The following is a 24,104-nucleotide window of genomic DNA, read 5'->3' as shown; positions in this document are numbered from 1 at the left end:
AGGGGAGAAGAGGTGCTCATGAGCATGTGTGTCCTCATATTCTCTTCTTTGAACTCTGCCACTAAGCTATAAGATGCATTACTCCCATTTACAAGATGAGGAGACTGAGGCTCCCATGGGTTTGGGGAGTTGTCCAAGGCCATGCAGCTAGAAAGTGGAAGAACGAAGACTCACACCCAATATTCTTAATGTCACATGTGGAGCTCATTGAGTGTTCTCTGAGCCCTGGAGAGAGCCTGGCATGTGGTGGAAGCTGGAGGTGCCCAGATGAGCATGACACAGCTCCTGGCCTCCAGCAGCTCAAGGCTGGATTGGGTCCTCAGGTTCAGTGGGGTTTATGTGCCCTAGTTCAGGTTGGGCCACTCCTGGTTTTTGTGCTCTTTGGAACATTGGACTATGTGCTTATCAAGAGGATCCTTATAAAGTCAATGCTCTCCACTTGGATGCTAAAAAAAAACTACCAAAGGAAGGAGAGAACCTGTGTCAAGAAAAAAGGTAAAAAAAAAGAAAAAAAAAAAGGTTAAAAAAAAAGTAAAAAGGTAAGATTCAGTGTTGTAAGTGACTCTGCTCCTGGTTAGCTGTGTGACCTTGGGCAAGTCACTTGATTTCTCTGGGATACAGTTTCCTTGACTGTAAAACAGGTCGATGCCTAGGTGCAGGGTTACCCCACAGGGTTCCAGGAGGCTGTGAAATAACATAACAGGTATGCACTTAATCTATACACTGAAAAGTGTTTCACTAAACAGACAATATTATGATGATTTTAATAAAGTTTCATCAATTCCCTACTTAATTTCTCCTCTAAGTGAAGCTGGTGCTAAGAGCTTGGTCATTGGATTGTGAGAATTTCAGAGTGGTCTTGACAATGGGTAACTCTCCTAAAGGCCCAGACACAGCAAGAAAGGAATGTTATTCCCCACGGCCCAGGCCTACTCTCCAGAATCCATCATTAAAATACTGATATCTCTCATCAACATGCTCTTCAATGCAGTAGGCATCTCCGCCAATTTTACCGAGAAGAAAACTAAGGTCGACTTGCCCAACATCCCTCAGCTTGTAAATAACAGAGTCCAGACACACTAGATTATTTGCCTCTTTGTATACTTTCCCCCATCCTTCCCCATACCCCTCTCATTCCCCATCATTCACAAAGGATGAAGACAAGAAGCAAGGTTGGCATGAAAAGGCAGTGGCCTAGGACCAAGATCCTGATGAGCAAAGACCTCATTTATAAAACCAAAGAGAGTCCTGAGGAAAGTTAATTGAAGTGAACGAAATCCCGAAGAATTTAGCACTCAATTTGAGAAACTATTTTTGGCTGAACCAAGATGAAAAGACAAAAGAAAGTGCACCAAAATTGAAGAGAAACTAATTTGGAAGACATAATAGGGAGCAAACTTCTCAAATTTCCTCAGAGCCCAGGAGACGTGATTATTCAAGAAATAATTAGATGCTATCCTGGGGGTAATGAAAGCTAAAAATGAAGAGGGAAGAAATTGAAAACTGCCAGAAAGGTCATGGGCTGCTCTCAATATTTTTTTCCTTTACAGATTTGAAGATGCAAGAATTAATTTGCAAAAGAACAATAAAGCCATACAAACTAATCAGAGAGGAAACTGAGTGGAGAGAATTTAAATATCTCACCCATCTGTTCGTGAAGACTCTGCTGAGAAATACAGAGCCAGGTGTCTCTTGAACCTATAAAAGGTGAGCAGTCCCTTCCAAAAATGGGTGGAGGAGCGCAAAAGCATGTGCCCTGCCCCAAAGCTGAACTGCCTGCTGGCATGAGGGGTCAGGAATCTTTTTCTGTCAAGGGCCAAAAGCTGTACATTTTCAGCTTTGAGGACCAGATCATCTCTGTTGCAACATTCAATTCTGTTACTATAGTGTGAAAGTTAAGAGTAGCCAGTATGTAAAAAAGTGGGCATTGCCATCTTCCAATAAAATTTTATTTACAAAAGCAGGTGGCAGGCTGGATTTGTCCTTCAGGCAAAGTCTACTCTATCCTACCTGAATTATAGCAACTGGTCTTCCTATTTGCAATCTGGGCCTGCTCCTGTCTACCCCAAAATATGAGCTAGTAGAAGAATCTTTCAAAAACCTAAGATGATGATGATAAGAAGGAGGACGAGAAGACTATTGGCATAGAAGCACACTGTACTTAGTATATGCTAGGTATGGTCCTCAGCATTTATATAACACCTACTATCTTTACAACAACCTTTATGAGGAAGGTACACATTTATAGATGGGAACAGAGGCCCAGGAAGGTAAAGTAACTTGCCCAAGGTCACACAGCCAATGAGTGTCCAGATTTAAACTCACATGGTCTGGCTCAGGAGTCTATGCTCTTAACCACTATATTTCACTGCCTCTACTATGATTGGCTCCAAATTCATCAGGAGCTTCCCACTGCTTACAAGATCAAATCCAAATTCCTCACCTCAGGACACATCATAGGTGACTTAGCACTTCTCATCTCTCCAACCTCATCTTTCTCCAGGCCTCCTCCCTGCCCCATGCATCTAGAACTGCTTGAAGAGCCCTCTGTTTCCATGCCTTCATTCATGCTATTCCACTGCCCGGGATTCTCTTATCCTTCATTCACTAACACCTACTGTATCTTCCAGACTCAATACAAGCATTATTTCTAAACAGTTCTCCATGAGCCTATTATCTCTTCCAGGTTGATCAAGTCATTTTTCTATACAAGCATTATCTCTAAACAGTTCTCCATGAGCCTATTATCTCTTCCAGGTTGATCAAGTCATTTTTCCTCTATGAATCCTAGTTTCAATGCCTATTAATTGGTGGAGGATAGTGGAATGACTGATTTTCCCAATAACCACTAACACTCTAGTATGAATTAGCCTATAAAATTAGCTTGATTTCCTAGGGGCACCTTGGAAGAGTGAGAAACAGAGGAAATGAGTTTGGATGTAGGGTAGATAAAGCCTATAGCTCATAGGACCCAATTTATTTTGAAAACTGGGTACAAGGCTAGGGTGCAGTTCTGCTTGATAACCTATCTCTCCAGCTCATATTCCCCCAGGGGACTGAGTTCTGTCAGACTGAGTTCTTTCTTTTCTCTGTCCCCCTACTTAAAGACAACAGCTGCTTCACTTGAACCCAGATTCCTTAACTCCAAGAACAATGAGATGTCCCCAGCCCCACACTGGATAAAGAACCGCATTTGTCAGGCTAGACAGCTTGATTAAAGCATCCCTTCAGAATACCAACTCCTTCTGCTCTAATTCTGATCCTCCAAGGAAACTTTGACCTATAAATTGGTTTCATCCACTCAAATCTGATTCAAATCTATTATTTCCCAGATCACTATTCAAAACTTTTTTACTCTTTCATCCACTCCTTTACTTTAAAGTAACTTTGAAGTAGGAGTTCTAACTCAAGTTCTAGCATGTTCTCCTTCCATCCTTCTATCCACCTATCCTTCCTTCCATCCACCCTTCCGTCCACTTCATCCACTCCTTCACTCAAACATTGGCTGGTTGCACACAGTATGCCAGGCCCATTCCTATTACTGGGGCTTCAGTAGTCAGAGATGAACTTAGAAGGGAAGGACTTCACCTCAAGAAGCTCACGATAGAGAAGGGACAGCTCTCCTTTTCTGCTATTTTTGCAGGAAGCCTTGGGTCCTGTTTCCTGGGAATACCCAAAGTCCTGCACCTGTCTTTCTTCACTTTGCCTTAGCTCCTCCCCCATATGTCTCTGCTCCTCAAGGGTCTGCATCTCCTTCTTCCCCAGGGGAAGAACTATTCTCCCTCCCTTTCCAAGCTCATTCCTCACTTCCTTCATCCCAGCCCTCCTGATCTCATTCCCTTCTGACTTCTTTTTTTTTTTTTTAAAGATCTTATGTATTTATTCATGAGAGACATAGGGAGATGGAGAAGCAGGTTCCCTGCAGCCCGATGTGGGACTCGATCCCGGGACTCTGGGGTCACACCCTGACCCGAAGGCAGATGCTTAACCGCTTAGCCCCCTAGGTGTCCCTCCCTTCTGCCTTCTGTAGCTTCCTGTCATACCATTAATTACTCCAGTAATTACCATTTATGTTATTGTTTATTTGTATATTCAGCAACTACCACCCCCTGGATGAGCCACTGAGATCGCTATCCTGGACTATTGCAATAGCTTCCTCCCCCATCACTCTTGCCCTAACCTCCAGTCTTTTCTCAGTTCGATATGAAAGGTTGTGCACATACAATGCAAGTCAGATATCAACACTTCTTTGTTCCAAGGCCTCTGGTGAATCCTATTTCACCCATCGTAAAAGCCTAAGTCCTTACACTGTCCTACCCAGCCCTATGTGATCTCTGAGTCTTCTCCTTCTGCTCTACTTCCACTCATTTCACCCCAACCACACTTTGCTGTTTCTCAAACACACACCTACCTCAGGGCCTTTGCACTTGCTACTGCTACTTCCTCCCCTGAGAACACACTTCTTCTAGATCTCTTACAGTTCCCCTCTCACTTCATGTGGGACTTATTAAAATATCCCTCATCAGCAAAGCTTTCTTTGAACACTTATTAAAAAATAACATCCCACTCCTCCCCATTACTCTCTATGTCCATTTTTTGCCTTATGTTTTCTTGTGACATTTTCCATCACTGGACATATATTTATTTATTTGTTGCCATCTTTTCCCATTAGGATGCAAATCCTTGAATGCAGGGGCTTTTTCTGTTATTGTTGTTGTTGTTGTTGTTGTTTTCACTGCTGTATCTCTCATGCCTAGTATGGTTCCTGGCAAAAGGAGGTGCTTAATACATACTGTGGAATAAATGAATGCATGAATTAAATGTCCATCTCTCTAGCAAATCTTTCCACAAGCCTACAAACATGTCCAGGACTCCATTTTTTTTTATAGGAAGATAGGAGCAGAGGGAGAGAGAGAATCCCAAGCAGGCTCCATGCCCAGTGTGGGACATAGGGCTCAATCTCACAGCCTAGAGTTAAGATCAAGACCTGAGCTAAGAGCAGCCCTGATGGCTCAGCGGTTTAGTGCTGCCTTTAGCTCGAGGTGTGATCCTGGAGACCCGAGATCGAGTCCCACATCAGGCTCCCTGCATGGAGCCTGCTTCTCCCTCTGCCTGTGTCTCTGCCTCTGTGTGTGTGTGTGTGTGTCTCATGAATAAATAGATAAAATATTAAAAACAAAAAAAAAGACTTGAGCTGAAATCAAAAGTCAGATGCTCAACCAACTGAGCCACCAGGTATCCCTAAGCCTCTATTTTTTAAGATTTTATTTATTTATTTATTTATTTATTTGAGAGAGAGAGAGAGGCAGAGACACAGGCAGAGGGAGAAGCAGGCTCCATCCAGAGAGCCTGATGTGGAACTCGATCCCGGGACTCGATCCTGGGACTCCAGGGTCATGCCCTGGGCCAAAGACAGACACTAAACCACTGAGCCACCCAGGGATCCCCCTTAAGCCTCTATTCCTAAAAATAAAAATAAACATGAAATAAAACAAAAACCTTTCCTTGCCTCAAATTTAGCTTTTCACTGTGCTTTTTTTCTTTCACCACCACCCAGGTGCACAGTTCTTTTTTTTTTTTTTTCTATGTTTTTAATTAAAATTTTTTTCTGAAAAATAATTATTTATTTATTTATTTACTTACTTACTTACTTATTTTAGGGGGAGAGAGAGAGAGAGAGAGAGAGAGAGAGAGAGAGAGAGAGAATGTATGCCAGGGAGAGGGGCAGAGGGAGACCAAAAGGGAAAGAGAATCTCCAGCAGACTCATCTTTAAGTGAAGAGCCTGACCAACCATGGGTCTCAATCCCAAGATCCTGAGATCATGACCTGAGCAGAAACCAAGAGTTGGACATTTAACCAACTGAGCCCCCAAGTGCCCCCAGTGAAAAACTCTGTTTAACATAATTGTTATCAATGTGTGCATGCAATTTTGAGTTCCTTTTTCTCTCCTAATCATTCCTTGCAACACTGACAAATATTCCTGCTGCAAAGTGCCTCAGGGCAGTGCTTCCCATGTTTCCTCCACTCTAACCCCACTGTCCAGCTCCTGCCACACCCATAATCCCCCTTACACTCTTCCATTCAGTGTCTCCCTTTAAAACAAGCATCTTTTTATTTTTAAAGAAATCTTATAAATGTTACCAGAAATAGGAAACCAGTGTGATAGCCATAATTAGAATGCAGCTGTAAAAATGAAAACAAAAACAAAGTGATTAAATTCTAGACAGAGACTGTCACCTGCTGGGGGCTCTGGGTCAGAACCTCCCCCGCCACCTCTGCTCTTTGTGAAAAGACATCAGAGAGTGTCAGAGAGACCTGGGAGCTATATAGCATGGTGACTGTAGTTAATAAAGCTGTACTGTACACTTGAAATTTGCTAAGAGAGGAGATCTTGGCATTCACACAAGTGCATGCACATGCACACAGAGGTACTGATGTGAGATAATGGATAGGTTAGTTAACTTGTGATTATTTCACAATATATATAGATACCAAATCAAAGCATTACACACTTTAACAAAAATACTGTTTATTTTAAATATATAATTTCAATTATTAATTATGCCTTCAGAAAGCTAAGAGGTTAAAAAATAAAAGACTTGGAAGCTCCATACCAAGGCCTTCTCATGGAATTCTCCAGACTGGACAGCCATGGGAATGCATTGATATTCTCAGTGTGTTGCTCAAAGGCATGGAACGTCCCTGATTTTGTGGCACTTAATGTCCTGCCTGTGTTTTTCCAAAACTCAAACTCATTTTCCAAGTGAGGCATAAGTCTCCCTTTGTAAGATTCTGGAAAAGGAGAAAGGCAGCTAGACTGCAAGGCAACCCTGAGGCTATTCCTTGATTGGTTCTGGACTTGTGTGCGATCTCCGAGAAGTCATTTCTGTTCTCTGGAAGTCAGACCCCTCACCTCTAAGAGAAATAGTTGATATGGAGGATTTCTGACATTTGTAGTCTATTGGGGCCCTATGTCTATCATGTTAGTGATATATTTAATATCCCACCAAATTAATAAACCATGATTCATCTAACCCTTCTCTAGGACATTTATATTATTTTTGGTCTTTCACAGTATTAATCGCCACTGCTAAAATTATGTTTTCCTCCTTAAAACAGCATTTTCCCTATTTTTGAATTACTTCATAGGATAAATTTCCAGAATTGGTATTCTTAGATCAAAGCATGTGGGGCTAATCCTTGGTGGACAGTGGTCTTCCCAAAGGTTAGTATGATTTCACAATCACATATGCAGTGTCTAAGAGTGTGCTCTGAAAACAGGTCATAAGTATTAGCAGTAGGGATATCCAGAACCTTTTTCAGACATTTTGCAGCCTTGGGCTTTAGGCGGATGTGAATTTAAGGGAAAGAGCTGGTCTACCTTCAAATGGAGCTGTGATTTGGCTCATAGCTCATGCCTTGAAAGACCTAGTGATCTCAAACCTTCTCCCTTCCTACTCAGATCTTAGCCCCTTCTTTCCCCAATCATCTGACACTTAGAACAAGTAAGATATTTCAGGGAAGCAACTTTTACCCTCTTGCTTTCTCTTCTGTGGACCTGTCACTTCACCACCCTTTCCTCTAACAAGGAGGCTCACAGCCCTGGTGCCTCTTGTACCCACCAGGATGGGTATTTGGATTTTTAAAATATTTTATTTATTTATTCATGAGAGACACACAGAGAGAGAGGCAGAGACATATGCAGAGGGAGAAGCAGTCTCCCTGCAGGGAGCCTGATGCAGGACTCAATCCCAGGAACTGAGCCAAAGGCAGATGCTCAACCACTGAGCCACCCAAGTGCCCCCAGGATGAGTATTTGCAACTGCACCCAAACTAGCACTGTTGAGACCACTTTGGATGTTTAGTCTTGGTTCTGAAGAAGGGTGTATGTTTTTTCTACATGACTCCTCACCTTCATCGAGCAATGAGAAAGCTGCCCTCTTACAGTGTTGTTATATCATCTCCCTCATGAGTGGGTAACCTCCCTGAGGGCAGGGATTTGTGTTTGCCATGTTCACAGCTACATTTTTTTGTACCTACAGTAGTGCCGGGCACATAGCAGGGGTGCAATACATATTCAGTGGGTGAATGTATGTTGCACACAAGCTCCTCTACTATGGTTTGGGCACAGTGTGGGAAGTGGGGCTAAGCCATTCCAAGTCATAGCTTTCAGGCCCAAAGGCCAAGAACATGTTCTTACAACATGGCAACTTCTGGAGAAATGAGGATTTTTGTAATCTGGAGAACTTCAAGATTAGTCGTATTCAAATCCAGATTGTGAATAAAGTGAAGTCAATGAGAATAATTCCTTAAGATGGATAGAATCCTTCTCTTCCTGGAGGAAGGGAGCGCTCACTCTGAGAGGAGAGGAAAGGGCAGAGAAAATGAGAGATGAGGGATCCCTGGGTGGCGCAGCGGTTTGGCGCCTGCCTTTGGCCCAGGGCGCGATCCTGGAGACCCGGGATCGAATCCCATGTCGGGCTCCCGGTGCATGGAGCCTGCTTCTCCCTCTGCCTGTGTCTCTGCCTCTCTCTCTTTCTCTCTGTATGACTATCATAAATAAATAAATAAATAAAAATAAAATAAAATAAAATAAAGAAAGTGAGAGATGAGCAAGAGGGAAAAGAGAAAAATGAGAGACAGATGTCTGGATGGCTTAGTTGGCAGAGCATGCGACTCCAGATCTCGGAGCTGTGAGTTTGAGCTCCATGTTGGGCACAGAGATCACTTAAAAATAAGATTTTGGGTTTTTTTTGAGAGAAATAAGAAAAGAGACTATGTGACTTGACAGACAAATACAATCAAAGCATAAAAAGCAAAAAGTTAAAAAAAAAAAAAGCAAAAGGTTTTAGACCTATGTTGTTCAATAAACCATTTTAAGACAATGTGGAGTGAGGTGGAGGGAGGTGAAACCCATTTTTTTAAAAAAAGTTTTAAGTCTGATAGATTCTGAATGTGTTCCAAGGTGATACGGCAAAGCTGCCCCAGAGCCCTGGATCCTGCTCCTAGGAACCTGGACTTCTGAGCCACCATCCGGGACAGAGAAGGAAAGCCAGGGCCACATCAGGACCCTGGAGAGCGCCGAGCTCACTCAGCAAGCCCAGCAAACCTGGCCATGGCCATGCAGGGCTAATGATGTCTCCTTCCTCCTAACCCCCTTCTGAGTATTCAGAGACTGGTGTCTTCACTCTTGACTTGCCATGCAGACACTGAATGCATAATCTTGGAGCTGAAAGAGGCTGTCGCTGATCTCCCTCTGAGATTCCAAACTCAGATCCCACTGCATCACCCAATCACCTCCCTCACTGCTGACCTCTGGGTCCTGTGTGTATATGATTCTAGAGACCATTGGTCCCCTACTCTGTCCATATTATAGTAGAGAAAATGAAATGAACTACCCAAAGCCACCCTCAGATGATGTCTCACATTCTAAAGGGGAAGCAGGTATGCAACAGGTTTGGGGCCTGTTGGACTACCACTCCTCCTCAGAGGGCCCCACTGGATCCTTCAGGGTTCCTGCAGGTATCCCCATCTAATGGTCTCAGACCAGTGATCCACAAAGGCTCTAGGCTCTGAAGTTCTTTGTTCTTTATCTTGCTTTCTCTCTTTTCCCATCAGAGAGCCTATAATTAAGGAGCTACTTAAAAACCAATGAATGGCTTACTTTCTATGAGTAACAACCATTGTGCTTGTCTTAGCTCACTGGATAGTGATTGACTCCTTGCTGGTTGGACAGCTTATGAGACCCCACTCTGTCCAAAATTGTTCTGGTCTGGCTAAAGCTTAGTGGCTTCTGGGGCTCATCACTATGCAGCTAATCAGCTATAAATGCAGGAAAAGTTGAGAGGCTCTGGTAACTACAGCAAAACAAGATAGCTGGATCCTGATGCCAATTCTCTGAAGCAAAAATCACAATATAGCTTGGAAAGAGAAAAGGGCTTGTTCAAGGTCAACAGCAAATACACAGCTTCTGTAACCCAGAGATAACAAGGAGAGAGAGACAGAACTGCTTCAGACTCTGAAAGGAAGAACCGGGTCTCAAAGTAACGCCATCATTACTCATCTCCTGGGGCTTGTGGGACATTCTTATACATGTCTGGCGCTGGGTTTTATCTCCAGTACGTGTTATGAGAGCATAAAAATGTGGTCTCCTGTCTCTAAGTGCCCCACATCTATGTTTGATGGGGTCGAAAATTCTAGCCTTGCAGAAGACAGTCTTTCTTTTGGGTTGAGTACTACCTTTCTCTTTGTGTTCTCATTCAGAATACAATAGATGCTTCAAAATTGGCTAATGTGATTATGGAAGCTGAGAAGTCCCACAATCTGCCATCTGCAAGCTGGAGGTCCACCAAAGCCAGTGGTATAATTCAGCCTAAATCCAAAGGCCTGAGAGCCCAGGGAGCCAATGGTATAAATGGTATATATCTCAGTCTGAGGGCCAGGGAAGACCGGATGAGATAAGATGTCTCTGCTTACAAGCTGAGGAAGAAAAAAGGGACAAATCTCTCCTTCCCGTTCTATGCAGACCCTCAGCAAAGCGTGCCACCTTGGGAGGCAATATGCTTTACTGAGTCCACTGGTTCAAATGCTAATCTCTTCCAGAGGCACCCTCAGAGCATACCCAGTAATATCCAAAAAAATGTTTAATCTGGATACTGGGTGATCCAGTCAAGCTGACACATAAAATTAATCATCACCCTGAGGGCTGGGTGACCTTATGCTGCTAATTATAGGGTTATTTGGGCCCAGGGGAGCAGGAAGGCACCCTATCATTGCCCTTCTTTTTCCACCCAATACGTAAACTCAGATGAGGTCAAGTTAGAGCTGCAGCTGGTGCAGCCTTGAAGGGGAAATTAGTACAATCAATGGATTATTATTACTATTCTTCAGAGCAACAACAGCTAACATTAGATATCCATCTTAGAATAATTTGACTACTAGCTAGCATTTATTTGGGTATTGGCTACATATCAGGCACTGTGCCAGGTATCTTATTTCACATTAGCCATTCATGTGTACTACCCTATAGAGTAGACATTATTCCCATTTTACAAACAGGGAAATTGAATCTTAGGTTAGGTATCCTGTCAAGGTCATTTGGACTGAAGTCTGGCAGTGCCAGGATTTGGACTCAGGTATCCAACTGTAAAGACCATACTCCTAACTCTGACTTTGTTCTTTTTTGATAGCTGACCCCTTCAAACATGCTAGGGTCATGGGAATAAACAGAACAGATACAATCCCTACCTGTGTGGATGCAATAATCCTGGGGGAGTAATTTCTGAGCATGCACTATTTGCCTGACACTATGATTTGCTTGCATTCAATTATTTAGGTGACAAACCTATAAGGTAAGGACATTATTATGCCCATTTGACATATTGAGGCAGGACTCAGAGGTTAAGTAATTTTCTTCAGCATCAGAAGTAGGGTCTGGCAGGGTGTGAAAGGGGCTGGAGAACCCCACCCATGGTGCCTCAGTGACAGCTATAGGGCTCAAGGTATGTATGTGAGTACTGGGGCTTTTTCAGACTTCCCCCAACTCCTTGCCAGCCTTCCAGAGCTAGAGTACTCTAAACACCACCAAGGGTAGTGTCCTCTTTGTCATATTGTGGAATTCCTCGAGACAGTATCCCCATCCTCAGTTTACTGGGTAGTCTCAATATCTCTGAGCCATCATGCCACCTACTTGGCAGGGTCAATGCAATGATCAAATCAGACAGATGATGAAAGAGTGTCAGCAGATAGGTGCCTAATACATGTCAGTTACTTCTCTCAAATTTCGGGATAGCAGTGAGGTCGTGGGAGATCCACAGCCCACACTTGGAGAACCATTAATTGATCCGGATCATGCCAAGAAGTGGCCCCAGGTTCAGAGAGGCTGTATCTCTGGACCCAGCATTGCCCTTCTAGCATATGAGCCCCCCTGAGTACCACCCAGTAGGCTCAAGGGACAGAGGTCCTTCCAACCCAAGTGCAATATTTACCTTGGCCACATGAGGACAGCATACACCCATACAACACGCTGGTCATAATGATTCCTGGGTATGGGGCTCCTGCTGCTGAGGCTCCCAGAAGGAATGGCTCATACACAGAAAACTGGATGACCTCTCCCCACCCTACTCTACCCAGCGTTCCCTCCCTATCGCCTGGTTCAGAAACATTATCAAACCCTCTCTTTAGATAAGTGCTTAGCTTAAGAGTTACAGCCACAGGCTAGATACTACCATTACTTCTCATTCAGCTAGTATTTATTGAAAACCTTCTTCATACCAGGCATGATTCTAGGTGCTAGACACTTAGCAGTCACAAAAGATCCCTGTCCTTATTGAGCTCACAGTCACTTGAGTAATGGAAATTACTGACTTCCTGCATACATTTTATTATGAAAAATTTCAAACATGCAAAAAAATTGAAGGAATTTTATAGTGAACACCCATAGACCTACCACCTTTATCACATATCTATGCACTTATTTCTCTCTCTATTCACCAATCCCACTTTTTCTTAGATTTTTTTAAAGTTGTAAACATCTCTATATTTCTACTCTAAATCATTACTGAGTTCAGTAATGATTTATACATGCTCTTTTAAAGGTATAATCAATAGTGAGATGCATAGATCTTAAGTGAGCTATTGCATGGGTTTGACAAATGCACACACATTTTTACACCTAAATATAATCAAGATGGAGCCATTATTAGCTGCTTTTTGAGTTCTGCAATCTTAGGCTGGTTATCTAACTTTTCTGGACTAGAAACCAGACGCTTAGTTTTAAAAGAACAATAAAGTTGCTAAAAGCATTAAATACAGTAATATATAAAAGCACCTAGAGGGGTGCCCGGGTGGCTCAGTTGGTTAAGTGTCTGCCTTCAGCTCAGGTCAGGGAGCTGTGGGATAGTCCCACTCAGGGAGAGAGAGAAAACAAAAAGAAAGCACCTGGACTATGGTAAACACATGGGTTATAGAGTTAGCCGGCTCGGTGTGGAATTCTCTATTATTTTCTGGATGTGTGACTTTCGCCAAGTTGTTTACCTTCTCTGAGCTTCTATTCCCTCCTCTGAAGTCAGTCATAAAAACCTATTTTTTTAGCAGTGGTCTCATCCAGGCTGAACACCAGAATTACCTGAGGAATGTCTAAACCTAATCAAAATTCCCTAATTATTTGGAAATGTATAAATATGGTTAAAGAATAGAGAATGACTGATGTTAGCAGAACTAGGTTCAGTGAACCCTGCTGCAGACCTGGGCAGACCTTGGGTAAGGAATACACTTAAGCTCTCTGGCCTCAGTTTTTCCATCTTTATAATGGCTGCAATCATGGGCTTGTTGTGAAATGCAAATGAGCTCATGAATAGGAGAGAAGTCTATGAGTTGTAAAGTGCTCCACCCTGGGAGAAATATTATTTAGGAATACTGGAGTCAGAGAGTATCTTCCAGATCTTAATTTGACAGAATCAACTCTTTTAAAGAAGGGAACCAGACATGGGGAAGAATTAGCTTTTTGTATCACCTCTAAGGAAATACAACCTGGCCCAGAAGATAGCTCAGACCCCAGAGGGTACAGTGACCTTAAACTGGTCTTGTCTTATCTCCATCAGGCAGCTTTTTCTAATCATACCTATTTCTTTCTCTTTCCTCTATCACCTGTTTCAATAACTAGGAACTTATTAGAAACTCCCATGTTTTCCACTGTGTGGATATGGAGAAATGAAATTTGTGGCACACATACCTCTACTACCCACTCTTGTGCCCCAGACATTAATAACTGACACTTAACTTTTTGCCACTGAGACCATGTCCACCTTAGAGGCCTATCATCATCATCACCAAATGATCAGCTCTAACAGGTGAAATGAAACCTGTCATTTTTCCTAATAATGAAATTTCAATAAATATTGGCTGGTAGTGTGAGTGGCAGTGTGAGTTCCCCCAAACAGAGTATCAATTATTTCAAGACAGGACCATGTACTATTCTGTGACATTCCAACAAAGTTTTAGGCATTTTGGATGGTAGATGTCATTAACCTACCCCCTCTTTGGTTGGAAAGGCAGTGTACCAAGGTAGGCATGGTCTCTGGAGAAAGACAATCTTGATTTCTAGACACAGCTCTGCTATTTGCTGGCTGGGTAACCTGGACAAAGTGACCTCCACTGAAAAACAGGGGAGCATACTATATCTCTTGTAAGAATATCGCAAAGATTCCGTGAGCCTATGCAGGTAAAGCTCTTAGCACAGTGCCTGGCATAGAGTGGGTATTCAGTAAACTATGACTTGTGTCAGTGGCATGATTACTGAGGTGGTAGAAGAAGGTGAGCCAAGTCTATAAAATTATAAGAAAGATGTGCTCAGTGGAGCATGACACAAAATAAAAAAGACACCCTGCAGTGCCTGAGACAGGTGAGTGCGTGATAAGTACTTGTCACTTCACCTGGAAGCTAATACAGGTATTTGTTACTGCAAAGGTGGCAATTTCTGGAACAGAGCTAAGGCAAGAAAGGTTTGGGTACATTTGTTTCTGAAGAACTCATGGTACCCAAGAGAAAAGGGGAGCCGAGGGCTTCCCCAACTAGCCAGAGCAAGGCAGGTGTGTCTGGGGAAGTTCCCAGCTGCAGAGTGGAGAAGAGAAGCCTGGTAAGAGCATGGAAACAGGTGAGACATTTCCACCCGGGTGCAAGGCAGGCAGCTAAGAGGAGATGCCCAGTGGGTATCCCAACAGGTAAGCAGAAAAACAGAGCCACCTGGGAGCATGTGATAGGGATTGAGGTAGGTAGGTGGGTGGTAGATAGTTGGCACTCACTGAGTGTGGAGGTATGGGGGGGGGGATCAAAGAAGAGGCAGATACACATTAGAGGCTCGGTTCTGAGAATGAGGCTTCATTCAGTTCAGTGGCCAACCAACGCACATGGTCAGGGAGCTTGGGTCATCCATGCACATACCTCAGAATCAACCGTCAGCTGAGGGGCTGTGAACCTATCCTCTGGGTTGCTTTTATTGCTCTCAAGGTGCCCCAGCCCCCCAGCCCGGGGAGCTTCCCTGAGCACTCCTTCTGGCCCAGCAGAGCTGTACAAACATCGCTTGCCTCTCCTTGTCAGCGGCTGTCAGAACACATTTGTGGCAGCAGCGTTCATGCATGCTCCAGGAAGTCCAGGAGGCTGGGTGCTTCAGGGGAATGGCTAGATTTAGCAATGACTAATATCTTTGGATGACATCAGGAGACTCGTTCCCTGACCAAAGCGGTGGAAGGTAGGACTGGGTGGGTTTCCAGGAAAAAGAAAAAGGAAGAAAAGAGGAATCTATACAAAGCTCCCACCTTGACTGCAGTGGGACTTCATTTCCCCAGTAGAGTAAAAGCCCAGATTCCTTCTGTTCTCACCCTTAGTTCTGTTATCAAGTTGCTGGGTGCTGCAGGAGTCACTATGGGCCTCGTCCTCATCTATAAAATGAAGACAGTTACACCTGCTCTGACCCATGGAGCAAAAATGAGGGTCAGAAGTAAGCAAGCTCTTCAGAGGACACAAAGTGATAGACCAGGGATAACAAATGCATGTGTTTTTTTTGTTGTTGTTGTTGTTTTTTGTTTTTTTGGACATCGACTCTGCTTGATAGTGGCTGCTTTGATCCCTGTGTTGAGTAGGATTCTGAAGCTGAGGCCATGACAGAAAGAGCAGCATGGTCGCTTAGTTACATCTGCCATGGGTGCAAGAGTGAAGGGCACCCCCTCCTATGCTATGTGCTTGCCATTTGTGTCCTAAATGGTTGTGACATGCTGTCACTGTCATTTCTTCTTATTCAGCCCAAAACCAAAACCACTCTAGGAGGCCAATATGGAGCCTCCATTCAGGAGGCTCATCTCACATGTCCTTTCTCTCCTCTTCCTTCCTTCCTTCCTTCCTTCCTTCCTTCCTTCCTTCCTTCCTTCCTTCCTTCCTTCCTTCCTTCCTTCCTTCCTTCCTTCCTCCCCCTCTCCCTCCCTGCCTTCTTCTTTTTCCTTTCCTTTCCTGTTCCTTTTCTTCTCTCTCTCCTTCTTCTCTGAGCAGGTAAAGTAGACTTGGGCCAGATTTCAGGACCAACATCAAACTCCAAAGAGCAGAAAGAACTGGAAGCCAAGGTCAAATTGGCAAAAGTCAGATGCATGGAGGGCACAGAGAGTCACACAAAGACAGCAAGTAGGTGTGAACACTAGGACCCACAAGGTGAAGAGGCCCTTTTGCCTGAAGGTCAGGGACACTGAGGCCTGGCCAGGCAGGAAAAGCACCTGGAAACCAGTTACACTGAGCAAACCATTTGCCACCAGCAGCTGCCTGGGAGTGTGGGAGTAACAAAGGTGCTGGTGTAAGCTCTGCTGCTCCATAGCTATGTGACTCAGGCAACTCACTGCCTCTCTGAGGCTCAAGGTCTTCACCTGGAACATGGAGATCACAATCCTACTACCTCCCCACTCAGGGGGTTGCATGAAGACCAAGTGACCATGACCACAGCAACCTGATGGTGTCCCAGCATGTCCTGCCTCCTCTCCTCCACCCCCTCTCCTGCCTGCACCCAGCACCAGGTCAACCCCCTCAGGCCAGGCCCACTGGCTCAATCTGGGAGACCCAGGGCCAAAGACTTGGAGAAGGCCTATGAAAGACAAAGTGTTACCTGGGTCATGGATCATGAATGGCCTCTCTTGTCCCTGTTCCCAGGCTCCAGAATGTCCACAATATTCCAGATTCCAAGTTTGCCTAGAATTTAGACCCCTCCTGCCCAGGGGTTTCTAACTCCTGCTGGGACCAGCCAGAGATGGTACTGGGAAGGAATCTTGTGGTTCTTTTCTTTGCAATTGTTCTAGAAGCCCAGAGCACTGAGCAGGGGACCACCATGATTATTTACTTGTCCCTCAGTGTCCCAGCCTTTTGCCATGATCTCAGTCCCCACTGAGGGGGCACTGACATTATTGGACTACAAATACTTCTCTAGAAGTATGCACCTTCTCAACCTCCCTTCAGAGGGAGGTGAGGAAGAGTGGGCAGGGCATCGGTGTCACTCAGGCCCCTGAATCACAGCCAGGCAACCTCATGGCTCAGAGACCTCTGGGTCCTCTCTGGGCCTCAGTTTCCTCATCTGCAGGTTCTTTCCAGCCCAGTGGATATAGTAATAAATAAGATAATATATGTGTGTGAAAGGGCTCTGTAAACTGCAAAATATGAGATATACGTTAACTTATGTCCCCCCTAGAAATTTACAACTCAAAGTATTAGATATACATTAACTCATATCCCCCACACACCGGCCCCAGAAATTCAAAACTCAGAGTAAGTCCCAGGGGCCAATTCTGGGCAGTGACTGGAGAACAGCTGACCTTGCTTCTCTCCGTCACATCATATAGTCATCCCACCCCTATTACTGCCTCATTTCCAGCTATGTCCCTTCTTCACTCCAGTTAAAAGAGACTTTCCATTAGTTTCCAATCACACCACATACTTTCAGGCTTCAGCACCTGTGCTCAAGCTGATTCTTCTGCCTGGAATGCCCTTTCCCTCCCTGCCTGGCAAACTCCTATGCATCCTTCAAGACCCAATGTCAATGACCATTCCCCTAGGAAGCTTCCCTATCTGATGCCCCCTCCCCCATGCAGAATTAGTGTCCTGCTCACTGAGTTCCACCAGACCTCTATTTTTGCATGCTGTATTAGAATGAGACTGGATAGGACAAGCTGAGTTGGCTTGATACATACACCCCCTGACCCAGAACACAGTAGGTGCTTAGCTAGTGTGTGGATTTGTACCCATCACATTCACCCACTCACCCAAAACTGGCCATGTGTCTGGCTTTCAGAACTCAACACAGGTTTCCTCCTGAATCTACAAGCCCTTGCTTCTAGTTTGGCCTAGCTCATGTTCCTCCAGATACCATGGGGCAAAGTCGTACTGAGGCAACTACAGGATGCTGTGTCCCTGTGTAATGGGGGTGTGCAGGAACAGAGGGGCAGTGGTCACGGAGGAGCCAACTGGGAGCTCTGAAGGCCGCCCGTCACCATGGAGACAGGGCTCGTGGGCCAGCCAGGCCCAGGCTGGTCAGTGAATGAATAAACGTGGCCCATTTTTCTGCCTTTGTTTGGAGCCTCCCTGGGGCTTCCTGCTGTCAGCCCCAGCTGTGGGGAAGGCGGAATTTGCCTGATATCGCTGAGCCGCCGCCTGGCAGCGCCGAGCCTGGCCTGGGCCGCCCCACGCCAAGATTCATGCCCAGCTAACAAGCCCTACTTTGTTCCTGTGGGAAAGTCCAGCCCCTCAGGAAAGAGCCCTCACTCCGGCCGGCCCCTGGTCTGGGGACTCAGTGAGGCAAACAAAGCTCCATCCGTTGGCGACAATTCACAGGCCCCAGTGTCCACCTCCATGCCCAGTGAGGGACGGATCTGCTCCTGAAGGCAGAACTCTGGCGCATCCCTGTGCCACTCCTCTCGGAGGCTGAAATGCGAACCACTGCCAAAGTCTCCCCTACCTGCCCCAGCCTTTAGTCTCAAAGTGGGGCTTCTTATAAGAGGCAGGTGGGCCTAGGCAGGGGCAGCAGGGGTAGAACTCAGCTGGTATGTACACGTGACCTGGGGAAAGTCAGCCTGGTCCACCCATTCCGGGAGGCCAGGCCCAGTGGATTTGCAGAAGGTCTTGGTGCTGGCTGGAGTCCTAATTCCACCTCTGTCTACACAAGTGGCCTTGGCCTCATCATGTCATTGCATCAGTCTCAAGATAAGAATGCTGAGCCCGGCTGCCTTCTCAGGTGTCATTGATATTGACAGTGATAAGGAGTAACTTCATTTAGCACTAGTTTTGTGCCAGGCTCTCTGCAAATGGTGTCCCATGAACTCTTTCATTGCAAGGGTTCTCACAATGGGAATTCACCAGCTCAAATGTCTACAGGGAAGAACAGGCAGGTAACTTGAAAGAATTTCAGAGAGCTCAGAGAGGGGAGAGCAGGGGATGCTGGGCACTGTGGAAACCCAGGAATCCCTGCCTCACCTCATAGGTACCCAAGGACTCAGTGCCAGAAATTGTTCCCATATGGGAATGTAGGGTCCAGCCTGGCCAAATCTTCTGATTGTTGTTAAAGGAAGTTGGAAATCTGGATTTTGATGAGAATCTTCTCAATTTGTAAAAAATGCAAAACTAAACAATATATCATTTACATCTAAAGTGAAGCTGCATATAAAGTGTGAGGAGGATAAACACAAAATTCAGCATAACAGTGAACTCTCAGAGGTGGGAGAGACAGGCTTGGAGGGGAATCTGGGAGCTCAACAGTATCAGCTATTTCTTAAGCTGGGAGCTGGGTACACAGATGTTTTTATGTGATTCTTTATGCCTTATATGTATATTGTGTATTTTCTTTGGAATGCATGACATGGATTCCATAATAACTTATTATAAAATCACCAGGAGCCCAGTTAAAATGATGCAGGACACATCTAGTCCCCAGGCCTCCTGTGTGACACCTGCCATGGCTTAGATGACATTTTTCCCATTTCCCAGATGAGGAAAACTGACTCCTGGGGTTTAAGCCACTTGTCCAAGGTCCTACAGGTCTCAGTGACTGCTGTGGTTTCAATTCTACCAAAATCAGAGCCTGAAAAAAGAGTGCTAGGTAAAATGGCTTTTTGGGAGGTGATCCCTGCAAACACAGCTGGAGAGGAGGAAGTGAGACTGGAAAGGAAGGAAGCCAGTTGAGAATGTGTCATCAAGCAAGTGACTGCCATGGGCACCTGGAGCTGAGTCCTGTTAGGACTCTCTGGGAGACAGAGTAGAACACACATCTTCAAGCTATCCTACCTGATAGATGAGGGAGCTGGGATATTTATACCCCTTCCCCTTCAGCATTAGTTCAGAACTGCTCCAGGAGGCATTAATTCCCCTGGTCTTTTTGGCCTGCTGTTGGTGAGGGCAGAGTGGCTCTGGGGTCAGAGAGAGCCCACAGGAAAGGGCTACAGGTCTGGTATATGGAAGTCAGGTAGGTGTGACCCACAGCAGCCACAGTGAGAACCAAGAGCAAGATACTCATGCCAGCATCTGCTACAGTGACTAGGAAACACAAGTGGCTGGGGTCCTACACATGATGTCACTTGCCTTCTCAAATTCATTGCTGAGTAGCTCCCTACCCCATAGCTACTAAACAAGAGTCTTGTGAGGAGGGGGAAGGTATAGGCAGATATGTTTTCAACAAGGTCCCACATATTCTTCACACACACTAAAATCTTTGCTTAGGAGACAAAGTCCAGACTCTTAGACTGTCATTCAAGGTTGCCACCACCGTTAATTCCTACCTGTCCCGTCCTGTCCCTGTTTCAGTCACCTAGGCTCCCTCAACCCACCCCATTATCTCTCTGAGGAACAGCCGGTCCAGGGAACTGCAATGCTTGCAGAAAAGTTCATGTGCAGTGATTTCAGACTTGTGGGATTTAAGTAACTGCCCAAATTGAGGGTTTCTGAAATTACTCCATTTATCTCTTCTTGGCCTTAAGATTGCTTTTTATAAATTGAGATGATGGAAATATTCCTCTCTTCCAGTGAGAGACGTAAAGGGAACCAATTCCATTTTGTAACCCAAAACATAGGCCTTAATTTTCTATTTCCTTTGCAGCCACAGTAAAGCTGCTAATCTTTAAACCTGCACTGACAGTCCCCACCATGGATGTCAAAGGACTCTAAAGGCTTGTCCTGCTTCCCTGAGGTTTATCTGAATTTAACTTGAAACAGATGGACAGCTTAAGCTTTGAGATCATTAAGGGTCTTTTAAGATGAGAGACATTTTTGCACTCCCTGGTACAACATTTATTGAGCATCTACTAATGTGCTGGATCATGAGGATGAATAGGTGAGTACCAGACAGACTTGGGGAACCTCAGAGTGCCTGGGGAAACAGATGGAGTAGATTATTTCTTTACCATACAGTTTGAGCAATAACCTACTGGGGGAGGCGTATCCAAGGTGCTGAGGTATGGCTCTGGCTTCATGAGTTATCCAGGGGTGCAGCAGTTACACACTCAACTGCCCCATCTAGGCCAGGTGAAATCTCATGCAGAAATCTGATGCTTTAGAGAGTCATCTTCCATTTTCAACTGATCTTTCAGGGTTCCTGCATGCATTGGGGAAGGCACTCAAGTTGGTAGCTAAGGTATTTTTAATATCAAATATTCTTCTGTGCAACCAGAAGGTCCCAGCAACAGCAGGGCTCAGTGGAAAAAGTCATTCAAACCAGGGAGGCATTTAGTTAATGGCAGCCCCTTGGAGGTGGACATCTTATCCCTGCATGGGAGGATGTCAAGGGCACGTGATTCAAGGGTAGAAGAGTGTCTCCTTAACTAGGACCTTAACTTCTCCTTACGCACCTTAGGACAAGGTTATTCTCTAGGGTGTAGGGGTCCACAGAACACCAGTGCCCAAATGCCCTTTATGATTTAATAAGTCTGGGAACATGTACATTGTTGTGTGGGTCCCAAAGGATGGATGGATGAAAACTGACATGAGACACCACAGACACTGGTAAAGAGTCTGTTTCTTTTAAGGCCAAGGCCATAGAAACAGATGTTTTTGGTATGCAGCTCAGAGACAAATCTGGTGATGTTCCATCATGTCCCTGGGTGGGAACTCAGGCCTCAACACTGCTAAGTCCCCTACATAAATATGAATTCACCCTGCTATCATTTTTCTGGTAGGAGGCTTCTGTCAGTATCAGAACTTTGAATTATCAGGTTCGTTGGGGTCATTACATACCTCTGGTCCATCTGGACTGTACTGAACATTCTGGCTGAAGCTAGTCTGCTCAATAGGTGTAAGAAATGGCTACAAGTCAACCCTACCCCTTCTGGGTGTTGCTGCCGGATTGAGCCTCTGGAAAGCCAATTCCCTAGATTTCTTTCCCAATTGCCTAGATTTATCATCCCCTTAGAAGGGGTTCCCAAATTTGGCTGCCATTAGAATCACCAGAGGGGCTTTAAGAAATACTCGCAATGAGTCTCACCCAAGAGATGCTATAACCATTGGTCTAGGGTGTGGCCTGGGCATCAGGATTTCTTTAAAATCTCCTCCAGGTGATTCTTATAGGCTGCCAAAGTTAGGAATGCTGACCTAGAAGTACCAGGTGGTAGACCCAACTGACTACCTCCTTTAAAACTGACAATGCACATTTTCTTAAAGGTTCTGAGAACCCCTGCAGTGAAGACTCTTGTTCAACCCAAAGTCTCCCGAAGGTATTTAATCATGGAATTCTTTTGTCTTTAAACACTTACTGACATCAAGGAAATAGCATTCTGGGCAGCATATTCTTGCACATGCTGGGGAGAGAGCACCCTGTAGGCTGAAGTGGTCCATGGAGTAGTGGGATAGAGGGTTTGTTGGGGCAAAAGATCACTCTGATCTTTACCTATCATGAAAGGTTGTGTAATTAATTAAAATATTTGCTCTCTCTATACTGACCTCTGGCTTGGCCTGGTGACTTGCTCTGGTCAATGAAATGTGAAAGGAAGTGCCACTTGTTCCTTCTGGGCAGAAGCAGTAGAAGCCTTTGCCTGATGATGCTGAGTGCTCTGTTTTCCTTTTACTGTAAGAGAGCAGTGGCACGGACAGAGGCTGTTTCATCAGCCTGGGTCCTACAGTGAAAGATACATCAAACAGAACCATAGACAATCCCTAGCGTACAAGGAGCTTGATCAAGAAATCTTTATGGAAAAAAAAATCTTTATGGTTATAAGCCACTGAGATCTTAGGGTTACTTGTTACCATGGCATAATTTAGCTTATGCTGACTGATGAAAATGATGCTGGTAACATATCTGTTCTTGCCATAAAGTGCTAAAATTTAGGCTGAGTATTCAGATGGTCTATATTATTTGAATTTTTCCTCTTGAGCATACATCTCATTAAGGAAAAAGAAAACTTGTTTAAAAGTGTTTTAAGTTTTACCCTCATACTGACCTTTATAGGTGAAAGCTTCCTTCTGCTCAGAATGGCAGGGTCAATTGGAAGCTTTAAGAACATTCTGAGTTCAAGCAAGACAACAAAATGCCTTTCCTGGAGGAGATGCCTAACCTTTTAAAAATATCCTTTCAGAACTTGGGTATGAAGAAGGAAATGCTTTGGGGGGACATGCCTTTAAAACCAGTGGATGTTATTTTTGGTTTCTGCCCAAAACACATAGGCTCTGGGTCACCCACCTGGAGGGGAAATAGCTCAGTCAAAATGTCAAGGCAATAATTTCCACAAGACCTTTTGGTTTCCTGCTCTGGGGACAATTAGACAGCAGAGAGCAATGTATATCCACCCTCTGAAAAGATATCCAAGAACAGCATGGAACTTATCCTTTTACTGGTTTACTTAAGCCAGTTGGATTCCTTAGGTTTGGCCCTCTGTGAGAACATTTTCCTCAAACACCGAACTTGGTACCTGTAATTCTACCATTAAAGCTTTATTCCTTCTGTAATCCCACAGTGCTCTATGATGGAGCTTAGCAAAGTGAGATCTGTGAGCCTGCTGACTTGTAAATAGGAATGTGTGACTCGAATCAGGTTTGAGGATCTAAAGGGTACTGTTATGGGATAAAAGTAGGCCAGAGGAGTCACTGGGAGCCATTGCTTCTGGAACCAGGCAAGGATGAGGCTCAGACACGAATCAGCCTGACACTACAGACCTAGTCAAGATTGAGCAGTGAGCATGGCTGATAATCAACAGGAAAGGACTGAGGCACCAAAACCTATTGTTAAAATACTGAAATAGTACCATCATGTTGTAACTAGCCATTCTTATTTTTTATTAAAGCATGAATGGTGGTATCCCAGGCATAATGACAGGTTATGTCATTATGGGACCTTCCTCTTTATCCAGAAGCCAAAGGGAATGGGGCCTCCTAGTCAACAGGCACCTTAGAAATTATTTTTTATCACCTAAGAGCAAGACACATTGCAACGAAAACTAGGTGGTAGGCTACCAACAAATGAAGGAGAGGCACAGAGGGAGGAGGAGGGAAGAGGGAGCTGGAGACACAGTTCTCCAGCTTCTCTCTATGCAGAGGAGCCACCCTACACTCTGAAAAGGAACACAGCAGCATTCAAATCACTGACAGGTGGCAGGGGTAAGTC

The 24,104-nt window shown here is 44.7% G+C and overlaps 2 long non-coding RNA genes across 4 annotated transcripts in view; both read left to right on the top strand.

Annotated features, from left to right (window-relative positions):
* Window positions 1-24,104, top strand: part of LOC140609850 (uncharacterized) — an 83,858-nt gene that overhangs the window by 42,107 nt on the left and 17,647 nt on the right. For 2 of the 3 annotated variants that reach the window (XR_012011581.1, XR_012011583.1), the window contains exon 3: window positions 1,551-1,963. This is a non-coding gene — a long non-coding RNA (uncharacterized lncRNA). Of the gene's footprint in view, window positions 1-1,550; window positions 1,964-24,104 lie in introns of those variants that run through there. The other variant, XR_012011582.1, reaches the window with a different exon arrangement.
* LOC140609854 (uncharacterized) lies at window positions 14,272-22,731 on the top strand. The gene is made up of 3 exons (XR_012011586.1): window positions 14,272-14,402; window positions 20,613-20,846; window positions 22,169-22,731. It is a non-coding gene; the product is annotated as an uncharacterized lncRNA (long non-coding RNA).

Source organism: Canis lupus, chromosome 19 (assembly GCF_048164855.1).
Source record: "Canis lupus baileyi chromosome 19, mCanLup2.hap1, whole genome shotgun sequence".
Lineage (NCBI taxonomy): Eukaryota > Metazoa > Chordata > Mammalia > Carnivora > Canidae > Canis > Canis lupus.
The sequence above is the reverse complement of the archived record's forward strand: the minus strand, read 5'-3'. Positions and strand labels throughout refer to the sequence as shown.